Below are 9895 nucleotides of genomic sequence, written 5' to 3'. Positions count from 1 at the left end.
CAAAGACCAATTATAGAATTCCTGATTGCCCCAATCCAATCTGATAAAAATGTGCTATTAAGAATAGTCAATAAACTAAAAACAAAGGGATGTTTCCTTGGTGTGGAGATCCCATTTTAAAATGTTATTTAAAATATCCTGAGAAAAATTAATTAGTCTTACATTAAAATATCTTTGCTAAATTAGGAAGTGTTGTCATCTTTATTATGGTCTATACAATCAAGCATAAGTATAACTTTCCAGTTACTTTTTCCTTTTATTTCATCATTAGTAGTTTATGCCTGGAATTCAGATATTTTATGTATTATGCTATAAATGGAATATTATTTTCATTGTACTTCCCATATGCATTATTAGGTAAAAGTGCAACTGATTATTATTTATTCTCCTAGCCTGGGGTTTTTCTATGCATGTTCTTAGTGCTGTATTTTGCTGAACTGAAGTTTTTAAGTTTTGGAATCCAATTTATCATTTTTTTAATGGTTAGTGTTTTCTGTGTCCTCTCTAAGAAATTTTTGCCTAATCCAAGATTACAAAAAATTCATCTATGTTTTCTTCTCAAAGCTAGTAGTTTCATTTTTACATTTAGGTCTATAATTCATAGACCCATGTTTGTTGGGAAGTACGGATAGAGGTTCATTGTCTTCCCATTATAGTTATCCAGTTGTCCCAGCAGCATTAGTGAAAAGACTGTCCTTTCACCATAGGGATTAATTTGGCACCTCTGTCAGAGAATCAATTGACAGTTTATGTGTGGCTCTGTTTTTGTGCATTGATCTGTTTTTCTGTCATACCACACTGCATTGATTACTGAAGCTTTCTATTAATTATTGAAATTAGGTAAGGTATCCAACATTTTTCCTCTTTTCCAAATTGTTTTGGCTATTCTAGTTTCTTTGCATTTAGATACTAATTTTAGAGGTCCCCAACCTTTTTGGCACCAGGGACCAATTTCATGGGAGACAAATTTTCCATGGGCCAGGGAGGGTGGGGGATGGTTTTGGGATGATTCAGGCAAATTACATTTATTGTGCACTTTATTTCTATTATTATTACATTGTGATATATAATGAAATAATTATACAACTCACCATAATGCAGAATCAATGGGAGCCCTGAGCTTGTTTTCACTTGCCACTCACCGATAGGGTTTTGTTATGAGTCTGCAAGCAATTGATTTATGATGGTCTCTGTGCAGTCAAACCTCTCTGCTAATGATGACCTGTATCTGCAGCCGCTCCCCAGCGCTAGCATCACCGCCTCAGCTCCACCTCAGGTCATCAGGCATTAGATTCTCATAAGGAGCACGCAACCTAGATCCCTTGCATGTGCAGTTCACAGTAGGGTTCGCGCTTCTATGAGCATCTAATGCCACTGTTGATCTGACAGAAGGTGGAGCTCGGGCGGTAATGGGAGCAATGGGGGGCGGCTGTAAACACAGATGAAGCTTCACTCGCTCACCCGCTGCTGACCTCCTGCTGTGCGGCCCGGTTCCTAACAGGCCACGGACCTGTACTGGTCCGTGGCCCGGGCATTGGGGACCCCTGGTTTAACTGGATATAGAATTCTAGGTTGAGAAGATGTTTTTCTTTCAGCCCTTTAAAAATGTCATTGCATTGTCTTCTTGATGCAATGCTTTGATTAGAATTCATCCTTCACTGTTATTTTTGTTAATTAATTTTTATTGGAGTATAGTTGCTTTACAATGTTGTGTTAGTTTCTACTGTACAGCAAAGTGAATCAGCTATATGTATACATGTATCCCCTCTTTTCTGGATTTCCTTCCCATTTAGGTCACCACAGAGAACTGAGTAGAGTTCCCTGAGCTATACAATAGGTTCTCATTAGTTATGTATTTTATACATAGTATCAGCGGTGTATATATGTCAATCCCAATCTCCAATTCATCCCACCCCCTTCCCTGTTTGGTGTCCATATGTTTGTTCTCTATGTCCGTGTCTCTATTTCTGTTTTGCAGATAAGATCATCGACACCATTTTTCTAGATTCCACATATGTCTGTTAACATACAGTATTTGTTTTTCTCTTTCTGACTTAACTTCACTTTGTATGACAATCTCTATCTAGGTCCATCCATGTCTCTACAAATGACCCAACTTCATTCCTTTTTATGGCTGAGTAATAGTCCATTGTATATATGTACCACAATTTCTTTTTCCATTCCTCTGTTGATAGACACTTAGGTTGCTTCCATGTCTTGGCTATTGTAAATAGTGCTGCAATGAACATTGTGGTACATGCATCTTTTTGAATTACGGTTTTCTCTGGGTAAATGCCCAGCAGCGGGATTGCTTCGTCACATGGTAGTTCTATTTTTAGTTTTTTAAGGAACCTCCATACTGTTCTCCATAGTGGCTGTATCAATTTACGTTCCCACAAACACTGCAAGAGGGTTCCCTTTTCTCCACACCCTCTCCAGCATTTTTGTACTTTTTTTTTAATTATGGCCATTCTGACCAGTGTGAGGTGATACCTCACCGTAGTTCTGATTTGCATTTCTCTAATGATTAGTGATGTTGAGCATCCTTTCATGTGTTTGTTGGCACTCTGTGTGTATTCTTTGGAGAAATGTCTATCTAGGTCTTTCATCCATTTTTGGATTGGGTTGTTTTTTTCTGATATTGAGCTTCATGAGCTGTTTGTATGTTTTGGAGATTAATCCTTTGTTAGTTGCTTCATTTGCAAATATTTTCTCCCCTTCAGTGTTATATTGATCTTCTTTATGGAATGTGCCTTTTTTTCTTCTAGCTTCATTTAAGCTTTTTTTATTATTCGTTTTCAGCCATTTGACTATGATGAGATTGTATATGGTGTTTTTTCTATTCAATCTTCTTAGGTATCTTTAAGCACTGAGGACCTGTGGCTTGATAGTTTCTGTCATATTTGGAAATATTTTAGCATTTATTTCTTCAAATGTTTTCCTGCCACATTGTCTTTCCCTCTCCTTCAGCGACTTTAATTACAAATATGTTCTCATGATTTTTAGTTGGTTCTTAAAATTGTAATTGTCTCCAAGGTTGCATTTTATTATTAATAAATTGAAATTTATTGATACCTTTGATAAACTCTTCTCTGTAGCCCATATTTTGTTGGAAAAATACTCTTTCTACTTACGGTGAGATTCTTGGTAAGCTCAGGAAAATTCTGCTCAGTAAATGTACTTAATTATGCTTTTATGTATGGAAATATTTAAATATTTTGGTCCAAATATTTTCATCATACTGTCCATTTTTATTTCATTGAGACTGTCATTCTTAGACAAATATTTTTTAACACAAAACTCATCAACTATGTTGTCTCTATTTCTAATTATCTTGAATATTTTGCCAAACAAAATAGAGATATCACAAAATAATAGAGCTTTTCAATTTTTCTATTCATTCCAGAATGTAAATTTATCCCCCAAATGGAAGCTCAGCCAAAACTTTTTCTCACAAGTTATGAGATTACAAAGCATAATTATAAAATGTCCGTCAGGTACACTGTTTGAACTCCCTTATTTGATTTGGTCTTTTTCTTCCTCACTTTTGTAGTGACAGATTCAATGACTTCCTATTTATACACCATGTTTTCGAGAATTCCAATTTGCTAAAGGCTTCAAAACTTTAAGTTCCACTCACTGAACACTTTGATTAAAGACTCACAAGTGATTTTGAGCAAATTGCAACAAAAAATAATAGAAGACTAGTTCACAAACTAGTTGAATAACTTTGTAGGGCACTAGATTGCTTTTCAAAGTAGTTCCTCAAAGAATCAAACATTTGTAAAATCTGTGTAATATTGGGCAGCTAAGAGGGACAAGTGTGTACTGTAATGCTTGAATATTTTTAATTCAACCTCAACTTAAATGGCAAATAATTGTTCACTAACTTTAGGTATTTTATTAGCTCATCACCTCCTTCTTCATGTATCCCTCTGGAGGAATCTTTGGTTACCCATTCATATTTACAAATGAAGCCTATTTTGCTCAGGTCATTGATAAATCCATATGCAATTGTTAATTCTGTGTCTAGTAGCTAAAACTGGTTTCTACTGCTGTTCTGGTATACCACCTATTTTAAGTTTGTCCTGGACGTCTTGTTTTAAATGAAGTATTATTATTAAGAGATGAATTGAAATAAGCCTGGATTGGTTTGATATACCTCTGCTTTTTACTTTCAGATTCTTCCATGGTCTAGTCTAGTGATGTGGATGACACAAGTGCCCTGAATAGAATTTTCACTTTAACATGTAGTTAACTGTGAAAGTCATCCACTGATAAACTGCCTCCCTTCCAGATCCTTTACAAATACTATGTAACTAACATTTCCCTTTCATTGGCAGTGAGCAGAGTGTTCAATGAATAAAACGAAGTGTGGTCAGACTCAAGTGCTTAGGGACAGCTATCTCCTCATTGGATTCTTTATTGGTGAAGCCATACTGGCCACTTTAATAAATAAGCCCCAACATTTCAGTGGCTACATTTCCCTGTCTCCTTTCAGGAAAATTCCCTTAGGTTTATACTTCTTATCCTGACCCTTACATTGATCCCTTTCCTTCTTGAAAAACCTGTAAACCAGCCCTGTTTGCTAGGACTGAGTGCTCTCCCTTGATTACAATCCATATCCGTGGGTGAGATCCTCTATTCCACCAACCGATTTTCGATCCTCAGTCGGTTGACTCGAACCATGCAGAACCGAGGATGTGGAGGGTTGACTGTACTGGCTAGGTCATATAAAAGACTTGAACATCCACGGAGTTTGGTATCTGCAGGGGGTACTGGAACCAATCTCCCTCGGATACCAAAGGACTATTGTAATTTCCCTTGATTTGGGGCTCAGATATTTGTTTTCTAACATAGTCCTCTCATCTTGATGTGGAAGGTCTAGCATAGGCAGAAATAATGAAGTCAATGAGTTACTGAATTATCAGACCGTTCATTGTTTAGCTAAAGCTTGCCCATTTTCACCTCCTTGACTCGGATAAACTCATCTAGGTTGCCCTCTCCCAATCACCCCATCATGTACTTCATGAGGGGGGTCAATCGCTTTTGTCTTCCTTGGTTGCTTTTTGTGTTTCTCCTCTTCTGTGTGCTTCTTTTTTGAGAAGACTTAACTCTAGAAGTTCTTGGTCCCCTAGGGCTCAGGAAATACATTGGCAGTGGGCAGGGTGGTTGCTGAATAAAATGAAGTGTGCTCAGACACAAGTGCTTAGGGACAGCTATCTCATCACTGGATTCTTTAGTGGTGAAGCAAAACTGGCCACTCTAATAAGTAAGTTCCAACACTTTAGTGGTTTACCACAATGGAAGTGTATTTCTCACTCATGTAACAGTCACTGTACATGTTCCTGGTGAGTGAGTACCTATCCTGACCATGGTGATTCAGGGACCCAGGTTCCTGCCAACTTATGGTGTCACAGTCCAAATGGCCTCTTTTGTTGCCTGTGTCTAGATGGCAGATGGGACAGAGAACTTCTTAAAGGTCTTGGCCTATAGATGAAACACATCACTTCCATGCATATTTTGACCATATTCTACTGGTTACATGGCCACACGTATAAATCAAAGGAATTAGAAAATGTAGTCCTTGATTGGGCAGCCATGTTTCAGTTAAATTCTGTATTATGGGAAGGTAGCACAATTTTTGATTGAAGAAAGCACTCGATGTCATTGTTTCTTAACCTGTTTACATTTCACTAAAATAAATTTCCAGATGGCTCAATATTTAAATATAAAAAAAGGGACTTTCCTGATGGCACAGTGGTTAAGAGTCTGCCTGCCAGTGCAGGGGACACAGAATCTAATGCCACTGACCTGACAGGAGGTGGAGCTCAGGCGGTGACGCAAGTGATGGGGAGCGGCTGTAAATACAGATGGAGCTTCGCTCACTTGCCAGCCGCTCACCTCGTGCTGTGCGGTACTGGTCCATGGCCCTGGGTTGAGGACCCCAGGTGTATCACATTGATTGATTTATGTATATTAAAGAATCCTTGCATCCCTGGGAGAAGTCCTACTTGATCACTGTGTATGATCATTTTAATGTGTTGCTGGATTCTGTTTGCTAGTATTTTGGTGAGGATTTTTCTATGTTCATCAGTGATATTGGACTGTAATTTTCTTTTTTTTCTTTTCTTTTTTTTTTTTGCGGTACACAGGCCTCTCACCGCTGCGGCCTCTCCCGCTGTGGAGCACAGGCTCCAGACGCGCAGGCCCAGTGGCCATGGCTCACAGGCCCAGCCACTCCGCAGCATGTGGGATCCTCCTGGACTGGGGCATGAACCTGAGTCCCCTGCATCGGCAGGCAGACTCTCAACCACTGCGCCACCAGGGAAGCCCTTCATTTCTAATTTTATTGATTTGAATCCTCTCCCTTTTTTTTCTTGATGAGTCTGGCTAAAGGTTTATCAATTTTGTTTATCTTCTCAAAGAACCAACGTTTAGTTTTATTGATCTTTGCTATTGTTTTCTTCATTTCTATTTCATTTATTTCTGCTCTGATCTTTATGATTTCTTTCCTTCTACTAACTTTGGGGACTTTTTGTTCTTCTTTGTCTAGTTGCTTTAGGTGTACACTTAGATTCTTTGAGATTTTTCTTGTTTCTTGAGGTGAGACTGAATTGCTATAAACTTCCCTCTTAGAACTGCTTTTGCTGCATCCCATAAGTTTTGGGTCACCGTGGTTTCATTGTCATTTATTTCTATGTATTTTTTAAATTTCCTCTTTGATTTCTGCAGTGATCTCTTGGTTATTAGCAGCATAATGTTTAGCCTACATGTGTTTGTGTTTTTTACAGTGTTTTGTTTTTTTCTTCCTGTAGTTGATTTCTAATCTCACAGTGTTGTGGTTAGGGTTAGGGGTTAGGGTTAGGGTTAGGGTTAGGGATAGGATAGGAACCCCTTATCATATATATATATATATTTTTTTCCATTTTTTAAAATTTATTTTTTAATGCCTGACATTGGAAGTTCTACATCTTGAGTTTTGGGTGGTTGTTTTATTATTTTTTTTTTATTGGACTACAGTTTATCATCATCATTTAACATATTTCAAACACACACAACACACAGTGTTGCATTGTATAGATGTACTGGAACTTGGTGTGTAGTGGGTAGCTATCAACACACACACTTCTTTCCCCCCTGTTATTGTGGTAAGTCACACTGAAATCCATGTCATCGTGACCGCAAGTGCATTTTCCACAGTGTCCCCCACACACCAATTTGTTGTCTTTGGACTTTGTCACGGTCTATGGAGAGAGAGATTTTTATTTCCACTTGTATCGGTTTGAGCGTATCAGCCTTTCCTTTCCAGCTTCTGGGCTTTCCCTGTACATTTGAAAGACTTCCTCCGTTCGAAAGTATGGAATGAAAACCGAGGCATGCATTGTTGTTCTTTGAGCACTTGCTTGGTTTCGGTTTGCCAGTCCACGGCTTCCCTCCTTCGCAGGAGCCAGGATCTCGCTCTTGCACTCTGGGCAGCCCTTGCTGGCCACCAGGCCCCGCTGGCGTCTCCGTGGAATTTTAACCACCTGGAAATCGCGTGGCTAGTGTGTCTCCAAGGCGGCAGATGCCCGCCAATATCTTCCCAGCCTCCTCTCCCCACCCCCGCTCCCCCTGTCTGCTGCCGGGGTCGGTCGTGCCGTGCTATGCCATGCGAAACCGGGAGCTAAGTGCCACGAGGATGCCTCAGGGCCGGGGCGGACGCCCTCCACCCGCCCCGGGACAAGCTCTGGCTTTGGGGCGGCCAGCGCTGCGTCCTCGCTCCCGGGCGCTCGGGGTCTGTCCCGCTTACGCTCGCGCCGGTTGTCGGCCGCCCTCTGGCGGCCTCTTTTATATCGCCTCTTCCGTCTGGAGCTCTGGCGCCCTTGGCGATGGATGGGACGCGGCCTCCGAGCGTGAAGCGGAGTCCCGGGCGCCCGGCGAAGCTGGCGGAACCTCTCCGGGTCACGCAGGGGCGTGGGCGCGGCATTCGCTCGCCGCGTTCTGGGCGCGCAGGCTCACTGGGGGTGGTCGCGCCGCGCTTCCGCCCGGACGTGCAGCCGCCTGGCCCGGCGTACCGGTACCCACCAGCGCCCCTTGGGCTGCATCAGCCACCCCGCGATGGCCCGGCGCTGCGGGGAGGAAAGGGAGGGCGTCGTGCACCCACGCAGACGCCCGTGGCGCGGGTGTTCTTTGCCGACCTTATTAATTTCCCCACTCCCTCTACACTTGCTGCTCCAGAGGAGAAGGCCGACCGGTACGTGCTGAGGCCCGTGGAGTGTGGAATGGACGCAGTGGCGGGCACGCTTGAGTCCCAGTGGTTGGATTCTTTCTGATAGAGTTTTCGGAGTCGCACGCAGGAGGTGGGGACCGCCCCGGGCCATGAGAGGTAACCTGGGTAGGGTGGCACGGGTGTGGGTGTTGTCCCTCTTAGGGCCCAGTCGTCGGAGGTGCGTCTGCAGAATTTTCCCCAAGTCGCCGTCGAGAGACATTGACGGACCGGTACCTGCCAGCTTGGGCGAATTGGAGAGGGCATGCCCCGCCCACTCTGCCCCTCATTCCTGGCACTCCTCCCCCCCGCCCCCCTTTGCTGCCACGCTACCCCTGAGATGGCCGTGAGAGCTCAGGGGCTGGCAGTGATGGGGTAGTGCTGGGGACCGGTGGCTGGACTGAGCTGCCGGGGGACCCCTGTAATTTGTGAACAGCCAGCCCCCATTGCTGGGTGTGGGAAGTTTTTCACCTAATGTTGGCGGTTTTTTTTTGCTGCTAGAGAGGTGTGGTTTTCTTCAGTGCGTGTTGCCAGGGACATTGGGCTTCTGGACGTGCATAGTGCTCTGGGTTTGACCACAACTTTGCACCTGGCTCTCCCCTTGCTTCTTGAGCTGCCTGCCTGGGCGTGTGCATTGGCTCTTAGGTGTGTGTCCAGCTGACCCAATCCTACATCATACTCCATCTCTGGCCCCTGGCAACCCGAGGGCAGTGAGGCCATGCAGTGTGGGTCCTCTAGTCTCTTGTGGCTGTGATAACGTCATCTCACAGGTGTCATGTCACGTGTGAGATGTAATATTCCCAGAATTGTTGGGCACTGTCACCTGAGAAGAGGTGGCTGGTGAGGCTGAAGCAGGGCCTGCTGGTGACGGTCTCCCTGGGTCTCCCCTTTGGGGATTCCATGCACATGGATTGGTGGTTATGTCATGCTCTCCAGGGCTGGGGCTAAGTTGAACAAGATGAGGGCTGGAAGTTCAAAGCAAATGGGGCCACTCTGGTCCTGCCCTTGGGGCCCTTGCCTCTTCCCCCCTGCCTATTGGTGGTGTGTGGAACTCAGGAGTGGTGACTCTATCCCGACCTTAGTCTCTTGTCCTTTGCTTCAGGGCATCAGTGTGGCTGTGGTCCTCTGATGCAACAGATGCTTTTTTTATCTTAGGAGGCATGCAGCAGACTGGTGGGATGGTTCTCCCCAGGGCACGGAGGGCCACTTGCAAGACCCATCCCCCGCTCTGCAGCATGCCTCCTTGGTGTGTGAGCATATGTCACCTACTGTCTGTGGTGCCTCTGGAGTTGTACAGGTTGTCCCTCAGGTGCTGAAAATCAGGCAGTGCTGTTTCCTATTCCCAGCAAACCCCTTGTGTCACCACTGTGGTGGTGTGTCCTGTGCATAGCATTCTTGGGCGCCTTGATGGTAAGGTGGCACACCTGTCGCACTTTCGGGGCAAGTACCTCATTGTGGTCATGGTTACTGTGCTAGAGGGACTGAGGTTGCCAGGTGAATGCCATGAATACCTTTTTGCCAGGACTTGTGTGCAATAGTGGGAGGCTGGGCAGCACAGAGAGGGGCTCAGTCAGACTTCAGGGTTAGGATTAGGGTGAGGGTGAGGGTTAGGGTTAAGGTGAGGGACAGTTTCAGGAACTTGGTAGG

This window comes from Globicephala melas, chromosome 2 (genome assembly GCF_963455315.2).
Source record: "Globicephala melas chromosome 2, mGloMel1.2, whole genome shotgun sequence".
In the NCBI taxonomy this organism is placed as follows: Eukaryota; Metazoa; Chordata; class Mammalia; order Artiodactyla; family Delphinidae; genus Globicephala; species Globicephala melas.
The sequence above is the reverse complement of the archived record's forward strand: the minus strand, read 5'-3'. Positions refer to the sequence as shown.